General features: G+C 41.6%; 1 protein-coding gene across 3 annotated transcripts in view; it reads right to left on the reverse strand.

The window, feature by feature from the left end:
- ZBTB20 (zinc finger and BTB domain containing 20) overlaps nt 1-15,052 on the reverse strand; it is a 474,904-nt gene extending 459,852 nt beyond the window's left edge. The window contains exon 1 of one of the 3 annotated variants that reach the window (XM_040056379.2): nt 15,000-15,052. The gene's annotated coding sequence lies outside the window, so the exon portion shown is untranslated. Of the gene's footprint in view, nt 1-14,526; nt 14,613-14,999 lie in introns of those variants that run through there. The other 2 variants (XM_058419419.1, XM_058419420.1) reach the window with 2 other exon arrangements.
- Between the last annotated feature and the right edge of the window lie 505 nt (nt 15,053-15,557).

Below are 15,557 nucleotides of genomic sequence, written 5' to 3' on the forward strand. Positions count from 1 at the left end.
CTGAGTAAGTTGAGTGAGAAAGGGTAACCTGAGTGAAAAAGTGCCCCTGGTTCCCAGAGACTCTCAGTGCTTCTCTCAGGAACACGTGATTCTGCATTTACAACAAGTGTCTTGAAATTCACAGAGAACAAGAAGGACTTTGATCAAAAAATAGCACGCATTTTTTTCCCTGCAAGGAACTTTACAGAGAGGTACTAAATTTACAAAAGCAGTTGAAGGAGGTTTCAGAGGGACTTGACAGATTACAGGCTGATGACACTACCATTACAGCCTCAGTGGAAATGTGGTTTGATCTAATTAACAACAAAGAACTAGAACCACTGAAGAACAAAATTAAAAAATTACTCAAAGACTCTTGGAAGCTTTCCATTTCATAGCCACCAGGACAGATTCGAAACACAGACGGATGGGATTAAACCCAGGATAAGACGTCAGTGTTGGGAGAGGCATTGAACATATTCCAGGTATCTCAAAAAGTCTAAGATTAAAAACTGAAGATACGTGTTTTGCCCTCAATATGTGATTAAAAAAATTATTTGATTGAACACAATTAATTTAATCATGCAGGTGGAAAATACAGATGTTAAATTAGGGCAGACGATGGCTGAACTTAGAAATGCTGGATTTTAGAACAGATGCATTGCTGTCCAGCCAACTCAGCATCACTTTATACACATCTTTAGTTTATTCATATCGCTTTCATTGAAACTGTGTAACAATGTAGGTGCTAAAATCAAAGAATCTGGTGAAGTGCACCAATATGCAGAGTTAGATATAAAGCCTCATAGACCTAAATTTTTTCATGAACTACAGAGACTGTGAAGATGTTCTTGTTTTGAAGTACAGAATCACACACTTTGCATTTTAGATAAGGTGTCTTTTTGTGTTCAAGGTATAAATACACCCATAAAATACATCACATCATTTGTGTGCTGTTACAGTGGATAATATACTGCATTTGAGTGTTTCCTCCAACAGGCTTTTGCAGAAAAAAACCCAAAAAAAGTCATGCTGGGGTAGAAAAATTCAACTTTGATACATTGGCTGCTGTTTCCACATACAAGTTTTCTCTCCACACCCAACAGAGAACACATACCTCAGCTGAACAATTGTGAGCATATGTTAGCTATGCCAATATCCTGTGGAAAGTAACAAAAGGCTTTAACTTATTTTTAACTGAGAGAATTGCCTAACTACAAAAGTTTTTCCTTGAGAATTTCAAGTCAAGTTGGGATTACTGTACTTCCCTCTTTGGGAAGTTGTATGATTATTAATCTTATAATTAAAAAAGTAGAAGTTAATGAGGAAACATGTTAACATCAGATGATTTACGGGCCTATTAATACTAAAAGTGTATTGGGGAAAAAAAAAAAAAAAAAAAAAAAAAAAATAAAAGAGGGAAAAGGAAAAACCCATTGTGTAATCCAGTTCTGATGAAACGCTGGACAATTTTGAGGCTGATAACGTGAGTCACTGCCAACTGACTCAGCATGACAACGGGAGTTCATTGTTGCCTTCGGACCGAAGGAAGCAAGCATGCAGTTGGTTCAAACCGGATTTGTTCTTTCACTAAAATGTGCTATTTCCGCCGTCTTCTTCTCCTCCTCGCACGTCTTCCATCAGACCCTCTGGTGTCTCCAGTACAATCTGCATTTATTAAGCCCTGCAGTATTCAGCTAGCATTGGATACAACACACACTAAGCCCTCAGATGCAGCATGTTACAAAATTAACTTAAAAGGCTGGAATGCAGCTCCATTTTTAAGTCCCAGTATATTTATATTTCACATATGGTTTTCGCTAGGCTATTCACAGGGGGGACTATAAAGCATCTCAACATGTGAGGTACTCTTGTAAACCTCACTGTGTCCTCAGTTGCACTTACTGTCCTCAGGCATGGGGGATGTTGTACTGGAAGCATTAATATGTATATACGTGCTGCTTTTTACATCCACATTTCCTTCTGCTTGTAGGTTTGGCAAGAGCAGGATGGCTGAATTCAACTCAAAAAACGGAATTCCTTTTTGTCTCCAAGGCTTTCCAAAGATAAACTTCTGCCTGTCACAGCAACGTTCCCCCAGCACCCTCTGAAGTTAAAAAAACAAGGAGAGCTCAGCATCTGCCATGGGGCTCGGGACCCTCCAGGGTCTGGGCAACAAAACTAAACAAAATGTACTGCTCCAGCCCTTGAGATCTCCCAGTTATATCAGAAGGGTTTCCCTTAATATTGCAATAAAGTGGATTTACATTGTTAACATACACATGACTCAGAGTAAGGCTCACCTTTTGCACAACATAGCATAGAGTGCACAGGGTAATGTTACAAAATCCATGGCTCTTTACCTTCTCCATACCATCATTCACTATTTTCTACTTTTCCAACTAAAAAGTCTTGTTTTGAGGTTTTTTTACAAGGGCTTATTAGAGTCTTAGAAGTCTACTGATTTTACTGTAGTTTATGAAAGGCTCTTAGAAATAAAATTAAATTATTTTTGAAAAGAAACAAGCAACAAGGAAGACCTACACTTGTTCAAGCAGCTAAAGCATACCCAGCTATTACAATTTTTTAAAATGTGTATTTTGCAAAAAGGAACTATGCCACATCAAAAATTGTCATGCCAGGTGAGAAAAATTCAGGACTGAAGGATAAGATAGTAACCAGAAAATATGGGTTTTATCCAACTTGAATGCAGACAACTTGACAGGTGACTTGAACTAAGTCAGTCAACACATCTAAATATGAGTTTATCTGGTGCAGGAGGCTAGTAATGTTTTCCGATTTCAGAAGGGTGTCTTAAAGCTTAATTAATTGTTCATAAAGAACTCAGATCCTCAGATGAGAGACATCAGAAAACACCAAAGTATTATTAATCTCAGGTGTCAAAAAATTATCCCTGCTCTTGCATGGAATAGGTCTGAAATATTTGTAATTTCTATGATAGCAATATCCCCAGTCCAGTTTGCAAATGATGAGAGTTATCCAAGTAAAATAAATGTCTGGCCATCAGAGTAAACAAAGACATCATTTTACGAGTCCAATCTAAATTGTAGAGATAATCAATATGAGAATAGCAGTGCCCACAATGAAACCTGTATTAATTATGAAGAGAGTTTATGAAAGAAATTAATCATTATTATGGAGTTCGCTGTAGGAATTTAATAGCATGAGCCAATTCTACATGACTCTTATGATGCTTGAGGTCAAATATGCTGAGTTTGAAATAAACTTTAATCTACTCTGAACTAACTTTGTATAAAAAAAGAAAGCTTCTCATAAGTTCCACTGTACTGCCCAAAATAATAAATCTATTCTACCCCATAAGTGCGTGTGGTCTGATATGCCATCCTGAAAATAGATTTTAATGTCTCTCTTCCCTCTCTTTTCTTTTGTTTGCCTTTTTTTTGTTTAGATTGGTGGCATAGGAAAATTATATACACTGATTACAAGAGAAAATTTGATATGGGATACGAGCAATATATTTTTAAGCTTACTTTTTTTTTTTTTTTTTTTTTTTTTTTTTTTTTTTTTTTTCCCCTTTAAGTAACCAGTCTTCCAAAACAAACAGAGAAATGTTTATGGAAATAAAGAAACAAATTATAACAATTTTAGGTAGCATACCACAGTCAAATAAATACCATTTTCTAATAAAACAAACTGGGAGAAAGCCTACTTGCACTTAACCCATAGTAACCAAGAAAGCAGCTCAAGAGACTCTGTTCCAGAATCAGAACCATTCTTGAGAGCTAAGGATTCATATCCTTTGAAGAACTTCAGAATCCCTTTTGTACAATTATAAATTCTTCTATGACTGCAAGTGTTGAAAACGTTCAATGTGGGCTTAATTCCACCTCCAGTCAAGTCAAGTCCCAGTTGTGTTCAAAGGGAGAAAAGTGAAACTGATGCTGAGAGCTTTTGAAAGGCCTATACTTTGTATTTATTTGGTTTTGTGAAGTTCATCTTACACTAAGTAAAAGGAGGAAGGCGTAAGTAATAGCCCATCTTACTGATGTGGAGTTCACACATAGCAAGAAGTCCATGAATCAAAAGTAGATGGAATTCCTGAGGGCTCTCTTGTTTGGGGCACTTCTGAGCTTTTGTGTGTGTGTTTGTGAGGTCAAAAGGAAGCCAAACCACTGGGATGCAGCCAAGATGTAGGGGTTGACTACCCCTCCATGTGCATAGAGACATGCAGCAGTAGTGTCCTCTTGCTTTCACAAAACACGGGATTAGCCATTTGGAGACTCCTAATAATGTATGCAAAGCTCACAGTACGGTCATTAACAATTAGGTGTGCAACAGGAAGAAAAAACCCTTAAAATTTAACAAGAACAGTCTCCAATTAAAAGAATCAAAAAGAGCTCAGTCTGAATATTTCTCTGAGCTTCCTTTGTTGATGCTGTAGGATTTCTTTGTAGCTGTACAATTCTGCTTGCTAAAATTCTCTTGGCAACTACAGACTTCCTTACTTCTGATCTCATCACACACAGATGGCTCAGGCTTGTAAAATATTATTAGGGGACGTGTTGGAGTGGCCTGAACATGGGTCACTCCAGCAGCGTAATCTGACTCTCACGATTTCTCTGTATTTGTGTAACCTTGAGTTCTGCCAGTGTTTCCCAACCTGCAAAACGGGAAAAGAGTCTACCTCCTAACAAAGTGATGAGAACGTGTGAGTGAATATATGTACAACACTATATAAAAGGGAAAGTGTTACTGCTGTTTGGGCAGAGAAAGATAGGGTCATGTGGACTTCAGTTTTATGCTCTCCTCTGAAACGAACACCGGCATAGATATAAATAGTGCCTGCAGAAAAGCAAGGGATGAACTTCTGTATGTTTTTTTAAACATTCTGTAGCTTTTGCATGTGAAGTCTGCTTAGAAGAGTTTTGAATAGTTTAATAATTAAACCAAAAATCTTTAGTTCTAAAAGTATTAACATTTGCCAGAGTGGATTTATTTTTCCAGTGGTGTCATAAATTCACAGTATTTACCCACCAGTTCTGGTTTTCATAACAAGACTGTGGTTTTTATTTTGATCCCCAGTTAATTTATTGCTGCAGCACATCATTTTGCTTTTCTTTTGGAGGTTCTGAGGAAAAGTAATTCTTTACAGACCCTGTTCAGATGGTATTTTTCAATTAAAAACACTTAAAGCAGAAAGGAACGATTGTCTGGTAGGGGACTGAAGATCAGAGTTCTATGCTTGGCTCTACAATAGACTCCCTGGGGAAATTTTCAAAGGCACAAATGGCAGGTTGGCACATCACTCCCATACTTGCTTTAGTGGGAGTTAGTTGCCTCTGAAAACCTCTATTTCCTTTCCCTGGATTATCCCAATAAAATCATCTAATTTTTCCCGTGTCTTGGTCTGCAACTACACCAGTGGAAATTCTAACTTTTTGTTCCCCTCACATCTCTCCTGACTTGCCTTTTTAACGAAAAGCTTCCTGATGCAGCACCTCTCTTACAGCAGCAGTAAAACATCCAGCAGCAGTGGATGGGGCACGGATTTCATCTGGGACTCCCCAGTTTCTGTCAGAATGTACACAGGCAAATACCATCAATGCAAATTGGGAATCTGGAGTTAGCACGCTTATCGGGTCAGGTCCATCATGCTGTCCAGGAGCAGCGCTGCTTGGGTAAAAAGCACCACATTATCAGCCCCAGTGAATGGCATCCACAGAACTGGGGCAGGACAGCAAGGCTGGGTCAATGTCTCCCAGTGGCACCAAGATGAGCCATCATTAAAAAAGGGCAATTATTAACCCTTTTCATCTCAGTCCTTAGTTTTTGGTAACTTCTGTCCCATTAAAGTCAACGCCCTTTGACCAAAATGTTACATTTTACTGGAACAAAATGCAAAGCCTTAACAAATGTCCACGAGGCCTTTCAGAAAGCAAATCATGAACCTGAGTATATATTTGCACCACAAGAGTACAAGTACTCAGCCATTGTGGTTACAGAAACAGGTCTATCTTATTTATCTTGCAAGGCAGGATTAGGCACAACAATTTTTGTTTTCAAACCACAAATGTAAAATTCCCAAAAATGTGACACGCGGAACTACTTAAAGGGAGTGAATGACAATATACAGAATAAATGTGCATGACCAGTAAATTCGAGAAAATATTGATCCGTATTTGTTTATTCAAAAAGTGGAGCGCCCCACAGAATTATTCTACTAAAGTTAATAATTACTTTTTTCTACTCTAGTAAACTTAAATGCATTGTGACCACGAGTTAAAATAAAAAAAAAACAATTCATATTCCATGTGCACTCATTAATTATCTGCTGTCCTACCAGGAATTACCGTGTTTGCCAAATGAGATGAGGCTAGTGTTCATTATATTCCAGAACATCACCACTGAGCAATGACGTCTTTCAGATACCCACTAGCAGTTAAAGCAGGCTTTTTATTTTTGTTCTATTGCATAAATTATTCTCTAAGCCATTCATCTTTCTCAACAATTTCTTTATGGCTATAATCAAGATCCTATGTTTTGTGGACAGTTTTCTTCCCTATAGTTAATATGACAAAAGCCAGCAGCATTATAGTAGGAATTATTTTTTATGTAATGTATTCATGAATCTAAGGCATATCTTTATGCTCTAGGCACATCCTCCATTTCTTTCTGCATCACTCAGTTTGTATCATCTATGCAATCAGCCCAGTATGCAATGCAAGACAGAATTCCTACAGCAGATGTAAATAATTCAAGAAAGTTTGTAACTCCTCGGGGAGATTTACTCACAGATCACCTGTTCACAGAGCTAAAGGGATGTCAGAAGAGTTCCAGGATTATTACAGACCTAGGATGGGAAGGGTTACAACAGAGTATCAGCATTCTTACGGCATAGAACTGAAAGTGGCTTTGATTTTGGATACATTAACAAACTTCAAAAGGATTGGTCTAAATCTGGAGGAATGTTGTTTGATTGCATCATGTACTGGGATGCTGCTGCAGTAGGATCCAGAAAGAATGACGCATCACTGTCTGACATAGCTCTGATAATAGATAAGTAAACTGTAGGACTGCCAAATGAAGAGGTCAAAAAAAAATCCCAACAAAAACAAAAGAGCTGATAAAGCAAATTACACCAACAGAATTTGCATTGCAACATGAACAAAAGAAACCCAAACAAACCCTATTCCTATTAGTGATGGGATGCCCCTGTGTCCCACATGGCATCACTGCAAATAGATTCTGTAGAGAGTGAGAACGACACAAGCCCCCAGCTCTGCAGTGACAGCAGCCCACACAGAATTATCTCCACTTGCCAGCTGAGAAACCTTGACCTACTGGCCATGTGCCTCCATTTCTATCCCCCTGATCCACAAAATTAGTCATGCCTTAAGGCAGATCGCAGTCATGGGTGACAAAACCCAAACCTTTTCTGTTTGCAACAATCTTTGCATTTTCCTCCCAAAGGCAGAGCATGCTAAGGACATTCTTTACGTGTCCGGAGGCCAACAGCCCATTACTCTCTTTACACAATGCACCACATGTATCTAGGACATAGAAAGGATTATTTAAAACTCTAAAGGAGACATTTATACCCAGTACACTTCCAAAATAAGGATGGCAGGTTGCTGAAATAACTTATTTAAAACTTTTTCTCAAGTACAGAGTGATAGAATTAGAGTAAAAACATCTAGAAGGGATTGGAAACACTTTCTCATGAAGTCTTAAACATCACTTCGAGTGACATTAACTTGAGCTACACGTCCCACCGGAGAGCAAGTGTCAGCAAAGTAAATATATTAGTTAAAGCTTAATAGTAGTTTGGTGTTCAATATCCTGAAATATTTAATATGTTTTTTCCCAAAGTAAACTGTTATTCAGTTTTAATGAAGACATTAACCTGCTTGATTTGTAAGCTCCTGTGGGAAGTCAGTCTAAAACACTGTCACAAGAGGTAGGCAGATGTAACAAGAGCTGTGACAGGAAATCAAGCATATTTTAAATGTTAAAAAAGCAGCCAGACAATAAGTCTCAATATGCTCATGTTTTCTTTTAGTTTTGTTTATTTTTTTGGTAATATGATTTCTGCCCTTTAAAAGATGCCAATTAAGGCTGGCTATAACGTAGTCTGAAGGTAACTGTGGGTACTGAAATCGACGTGTGTCCTCACCAACTATGTTGTAAACAAGAAGTGGTAGGATACAGACAAAAAAAAAAAAAAAAAAAAAAGTTTGGTCAGATTCTGAACTTCAAGACACTCACAGTCTCCAGCATTGTATGATGACAGCTTTAAACTGGAATCCACTGTAACACTTCTAGTCACAGTTTGAATTTTCCAGACTGACTTTGAATACAGTCTACACTTCATGGGAACAGCCGGTCTTGTGAGTTTTCAGCTTGAAATGATAGTGATATAACAAGATGAGCAAAAATGGTGAGACCCCAAGCAATTAAGGTGGGTGTGTACTCTTCCTGAAATGCATATTGGTGGTTTGACAACGGAGACAAGCTGGCTGCTTTGTTTCACAGTAGTTGTGTTTAGTTCATGCTGTCAAGCGTGGATTCTGACACTTAACAGTATTAATATTGCTATTTCTATTGATATAATTAGCACTTCTATAAATAATAGCTAAGGCTGCCATAGCTATGTATATTACTGCAATCAGCACCATCAGGCCCTTCTTCATTACACACCCTCCTGGAAATGCAAGCTGATTGATCTCAACAAGAAGACAGCCACTGAGCAACGCTGTTGATTCTAGCGGCCCAGCGAGGAGCAGCTCCCACCACGTAGAAGTCTCTCCTAAACAACTAGTTTGTATGTGTGAGACTAACATTTCTCACCAGTCTTGCACCTGCCAACGTTTGAATACTATAAATAGGGACCCTTCTTTTCAGCCACACGATAAAAAAACCCTCACACTGAGTTCAGTGGGTGTTATTCATACACTACAATGGGGGAGAAGTCCTACAAATTGTTTTGGAGACAATCTGGACCCCACATTTAAACTCCACCTAAACAGCACAAAGATTTTATTTACTTTACAGTTATGAAACAAAAAACTGCTTAACAAAACAGATATTGCCACTTTTAACAGAAGAACAGCAGCACCTGCCATTTCAATCCCTAATTTCATTCTGGTACATTTAAAAATAGAGAAGAATGACAGCTTTTCTAGAGGCCCAGACTTCAGTCACTTCCAACCTGTTTCCCAGAACTTTGCCCTGATTCCACCGCACCTAAAAGTTGTAGCTTCTACACGAGTTTTGACAGTGTTTAATATCTACCTTGAGGTAGTTATGCTTAATGACTGCAACTTACAACTAGCACCAGTGGGAGAGGGAAGTGTCCAGAACCAGTGGTGGTGGAAATAAATGCTCAAAAGGGTCTCAAAAGATGCATACAAAAATACAAGCAGTTAAAAATTATCACCACTTTTGGAAACAGTGGGTATTTTCTGCTTTCTTCATCTTCCATAAAGTGATGTGGGTAAACACTGCACAAAGCTATTCCGAAGGCCAATATTTACAGTGTCTGGAAATAGAAAGTGTTATGTATAAGAAAAGCAGCCTAGATGTCTGACTGGAGTTTGTTACAAAAATGCTTTAAGACTTCTACTTTCTTAAGCTTTAGTCAAACGGATATGCTAGAAGTCATATGGGAAATTAAGTAATTCGTGTGCACAGTTACAATTGGGTGGGAGACACGCATTTTTAAATTTTCTGGAAGTTCTACCAGAAACAGTACTTCCTAGCTGCAGTACTTGAAAACTTAAAATGGTGAAGGGGAGGCTACAATTCCAAAGCTTTGAACTCCTGTACTACTAATACAGCTCACTTTGTATGAGGCCAAAACACTCAGAGAGCACTGTGTCTTTCAGCAGTATCAATGCCAAAATCATTCCTGTATAATTCCACTGATGTCACTTCAGTTATTTCAAAGAGGAAATTCATGTCTAAGCCACCTTCTGTTTTCTGATGCAAACCCAGAATAACTACACCAAAGTTTATGAAACTACTGACACTGGCATTTATCATCAAACCAAATAGCCAATGGAAAAATTGGCACCTACCATCTGAAATTATTACTTTAGATATTATTTATAACCCTGATGGCTGCATTTTGAAATTCTCTGCGTACATACCTTTGCAAATATTTGTGATGACAGTACATGGTATTATTCCTGTTGTACAGGTAGGAAACAAAGACTGAGCAATTTTTTCCCTACAGTCAAATACGCTATTTGTGGCAGAGAGCTTCATGGGGCCCACGTCTTAAGCCAGGAATCCAGACCAGTAAAGAAGTACTCAGTCTTCAGCATGCTTTCAAGAAAATGTAAGAAGCAATAACTGGGGTGGACCCCATATTGGATTAAAAAAATAAGGAAAGATGAAGGAATAGTTATTTCTTTGAATAAGCTGTTAAAGAGTCAAAATCAGAACTTTCTCTTACAAGAAAAGTTGATAACATAAAGTCTTATCCTGGTACTCCTTGAGGCATCTTTTGTGAATATCTGGGTAAATCAGTGTATAATCTGAGATCCTTTGATATCAGTAAGCACAAAATGATCTACACACCAAAATCTTTTTTTTTTTTTTTTTTTTTTTTTCCCCTGCTCACCCTACTCAGGCCACAAACACAGGACTTCCCAAAACAACGCAGACCTTCCAAAATCACCTCCGGTTGTGCAAACTGATCATTAGCAACTGTTTTCTTCTGTTTCAGATATGCTCAATGATTCCTCTCAGTGAATATACTGCTAATGAAAATCGAAGAACTGAATTTTGACTTGCTTGGCTTCTTGTGATACCCAAGATCAAGGGTCAGCACACCTATGTAAGGGTAAACAAGCAAATTTGACTTAATAGCTGTCAGTTTGAGACACTGTATTTTTTTGTTTGCTTGTTTATCAATACTGTAATGATTTGTGCACACTCTCTGCAATACCTCTTCAGATAGCTTGAACTGCTGGTAAGATTTCTTAGGCAATTACAGATGAAATCTGCTTACTTAACATTAATTTGGTACTTTGAACAAATTAAAAATAATTATTTTTCCCTAAAGAATCTTCTACATTAATATCTGCAGTCACTCTGGAATCTTAATGAGCTAAACTCGATAAGGTCTGTCCATTCTTGGCTAGAGGACTGCCTTTTCCTCCATGATACACATGCAATCATTTGGGAACAGTTTGCAAATCTAAAGTTCCACCTCGCTTGCAGGGATTTACAGCCTCACACGACAAACTATACTGAACAATACTGAGGCCCTGTGAAAAATAAACAGAAAGAACACACTTATTTTCTAATACCAAGATGGAAATAGTAAGTCTTGAGGGCCGCCTGGAATTTGACCAAGGTTACCCAGCAAGGATCAAATCCTATTTGTCTTAGGCAGGCAGCCCTGCCGAAATCAAATAAGCCTACAGCACAGATCAGTATACGAAGGCTATGGTTTAACCTCTGAGGCATGCTATAAATCCTGTGCCACAAAATAGGTGCTATGGATTAATTTCTAATCCCAAATTATAACTCGTCATTGAAAAGCTGAAAACCCAATTCCCCTCACAGATTTACATAACAAGGACAAAACCACGCTGAGATTTAAGACTTTACTTTCAAAATTTCTAACAAAATATTTTCCAGGATACTCAATTCATGCAGTGGCAAATAAATCGCACTGAGGTAACAGAAAAAGCCATACACTATGACACACCATTTTGTTGGTGGGTTTTTTTCTTTTTTAATCTGCCTGCACATCTAGTCATTAATTTACCCAATAAATTAATTCCACAAGTGGCTCTCCGAGTCATCAGTTTGAATTATCAAGTTTCTGCTGTATTTCCAAAACAATGCCAGGCATGCATGTGCGTAGGAGGGATGGGACAATGAAGCCAATAGGTGCAGCTGTGGCCTGGGAGGCAGAAGGTCTGTTCAAACTCTGCCTCTTTGACATTGGGAAGTCATTTCAGTGCTGTTTAATTCTGGTCTTTCTAGCATAGAAAATTTTAGCAATGAAGCCACTCCTCAAACATTTGGAAGGCAGAGACAAGCCCTTATGAACTTTATGAAGTCTTATGTTCCCTGAAAAATCAGCGGCATTGGGGGAAAAGGGTGTGTGCAGCCAGTCTGTTTGGATTTCTGGCCTTTGTATCTTCCCCATACGCAAAACAGGAAAAAAAAAAAAAACAACAAAACCTACCTTCATAAAGCATCTTTATGCAAGTACAGGTGAAAGACCACATCTTTAAATTCAGATGATCGAATGGGCTAGCTGGTATCTCTTACATCTAGCACTGCTGCTGCACAGGATCTGAGCAGTTCTTCCCTTTAATATGAATGCTGGCAACCCTGATTTTAAACCAGAGGGCTAAAGTTCCATTCCTAATGTTACATCATAGTAAGACCAAACATTAAATCCTCAGCCAGAAGGATTTTTCTTGTATTTTACTTTTGTGCTAACACAACAAACAAGATACATTTTAAGACTCGTAAACCATTTCGTTTTGGAAGACCCTAGGCATTCACAGCTTTAACAACCGACTAGTCACAGATTCCACATGCTATCAGAAAGTTTTCTCCTCCTAGAAATGAGGATTTTTTTAAAAACACCTACAGATTAAATGATGACATTTAAAATAATGCTAAAATTTTCTGTAATGTTCTTCCTGCATTACAAATGGACTATTAAATCAGTGAAGTGCCAATCAAATGCTTTTGTACTTTGAAAGAAAGGTTTAAATAACAAAAGCAGTTTTTCAGGCCTCTCTCTCCCTCGGTAGTCAGTGTCACCTATGCACTAATTACAACATATTTACTCGCTCTTCTAGTAAGATCACGATTGAATAGATTTTTTTTAAGAACATGATTTTCAAGAAAAGTTGCAATCAGAGCCTCGTGGATTCTGCCTCTTATTAATCCAGCTTGTCTAAGAAAACTATAACGTTGTGCAGTAAATTTCAAGATATATGACAGGATCGAATAATAACAGCTCTGGATTCAGTCTCCAGCTTTAAAAATCAACTCGCTGCATGACCTCGAGTGAACCATTAATTAACTAGGGCCAAATCCTCTGTGGACTAAACACAATGGAACTAGCCAGTTTGTACAAGCCGAAGATCTGGCCCCAAGTTTCCAGAAGTTTTGAATCGGGCTGGCCAAATACTGGAATTTTTGTGCTATGAAAAAATATTTAGTTGCGTTTCAGAGTAAGAAGTAAAACTCTCACGTCCTTTGTGGAATAAAAAATTCCAAGCAATTCCTTTAAAGGGGGGAAAACAGGGAAAATAAAATGTGGAACTATGTAATGGGAATATTTTGTTAACTGTGCTTTCTCCCTGTAAGCAGAAAGTAGAACTGACAGAAGTCTGCAAGGCAGGTAGCCATGAACCATCACTTTAATTTTCTGGTCAGAATAATGTAACTTTTTTTTCCCCAATAAAACTGGAACTTTCTTGCAGAAAACTGCAACTTGACAAATACCACATTTTCCACAGGGGAGGGAAGGATCCTCCCAGCCAGTTCTAGTACTGTGTCCTCTTTGCATCCTCTGAACAGCTGAAAGGGCTCTTGCCTCTGCGGGGTTTTTGTGTGTGTAAGAGAAGGATACTGTGTTTTCCTATCACAGATTTATTTTTGTGTTGAGTTACTCTTTCTTGCAAAGCACCCCGAGACTCACAGATGCGAAATGGTTCTGCATTTCTACAACCTCAGCCCCGTAAATTCTAAAGACATTTATATATGAGGGCACATCCCAGGCATTCAGAAAGACCCAGGAAGGCGCTCGGATTTCAGGACTGCGATCCAGTAGCTGTAGACAATAACAGCTTTTATGGAGACACTTTTTGCTCCAAAATAATTACTCTGCCCAGAGAGCCGAGCTTCAGGCTTTGAACATTAGTTTACTTTACTCGACGGCGAGTCTTACTTTCCCACAATTTCCCATTTGCCATTCAGCACGGAGGGCTCAAGGCTGACAGGCGGGCTTTTAACCCGAGACACACCGGCTTGCTCGGCTACAGAAGGACGCAAAGCCAGGGAACACGACGGGCAGCGCGGCAGCCCGTTTCCTTCTCAGCCTGCAAGTCCCTTTCTTTCCTGCGCTCCCACGGACAAACCCGAGCCCCCTCCCTGCGGACAGGGACACCGAGAGCGGGGCACACGGCCCTGTCCCCTCGGCACAGGCGGCTGCCCGGCGCTGGGAGCAAGGACAAGGGACCGATGGCTCCGGGAGCGCTGTCGGACGCGCGGTGCGCTCCGCGGGTGGGACCGCGCTGCCAGAGCCTCGGCGGGGAAAACAGGGAACAGCTGATTTGCTCCGTGAGCCCTCGGGGACGGCATCAAAACCGAACCAAACCCAAAAAAACCCCCAAGCAGCTGAGCTCTTCGGTGCGGGAGGACGAGCAGCTCCTCCCCAGCCCGGCTCTCGCCACGCATCCCGCGGGCATCCCGGGCACCGGCACTGCCTTTCTCCCGGGGGATACCCATGATCTGCCCTCTCACAACCAGGGAATCACGGGCTGGGCGAGGTTGAAGGGGCCACACTGGGTCATCCGGTCCAACCTCTCTGCTGGAGCGGGGTCATCCCAGAGCACACTGTGCGGGATTGTGTCCAGACGGTTCTGGGGCATCTCTTCCCTGCCCGACCCTCGCTCACAAACGAGCGCCGCCAACTTTTCCCAGCGGCGCGGCTGGAGAGGGAGGAGGAGGAGGAGCAGCGCGGGGGGGGACAAGCGGGGGGAATGTCGCTGCCAAGTCTCCCTCTCCGGCCGCGCTCACCCTCAGGGGAGCGGCCCCGCCGGCTCCCAAACTTTTTCGGGACGGAGAAAAAACTCCGGGAGGCGGCGGGTGCGAGCCGTCCCGCCTGCGGGACCACCGGCTCCGCTCCCTCCCGGCGCACGAACTCTCCCGCCCCGCCGGGACGCCGGAGCCCCTCACCCCTCACCGCCCCTCACCCCCGCCCGCCCCGCCCCCGGTGGGCGGAGCACCCGCAGGCCCCGCCCCCGGCCGCGCGCTGACCCCGGAAGCGCCGGTACCTCTCTCATCTTCCCCTGCCCCGCGCTGGGCGCCGCCGGCTCGCGGCACTTTCAGAGGCGGCCGCCGCCGCCTCGCAGGGCCCCCTCATTGGCCCCCGGCCCCCCCGCCCCGCCGCCCCTCACCCATTGGCTCGCAGCGCCGCCACTCAGGGGCGGGCCCCGCCTCCCGCCGCCTTCTGGGCCCGTCCCCCTCCTCGGGACCCGCGGCTAGTCCTCGATAGGCGAAGCCAGTCCGCTACGCGCCCCTCCTATTGGAAGGCGCAAACGTCGGTCACATGGATGACGTCTCTCATTGGTCGGATTTTAGAACGCCTAGGGGCCGCCTTCGCCGCTGAGCAGCGCTGACTGGCTGGGCGGACGTGTCAGTCCCGCCGGCAGTCGGGTACCGATTGGTCGCCGCGGGCCAGGCAGCAGGTTAGGTTGCGCTCCCCCCAACCCCTCCCCCCCCGCCTTCTACGCATTTCTATTTCCCGCTTTATTTATTTATTTTCCTCCATAAACTTAAATGACCCCGGAGGAGGCGGGGCCGGGGCGGGGCCCCGCCGGCGAGGACGGCCA

This window comes from Hirundo rustica, chromosome 2 (assembly GCF_015227805.2).
Source record: "Hirundo rustica isolate bHirRus1 chromosome 2, bHirRus1.pri.v3, whole genome shotgun sequence".
Classification (NCBI taxonomy): domain Eukaryota; kingdom Metazoa; phylum Chordata; class Aves; order Passeriformes; family Hirundinidae; genus Hirundo; species Hirundo rustica.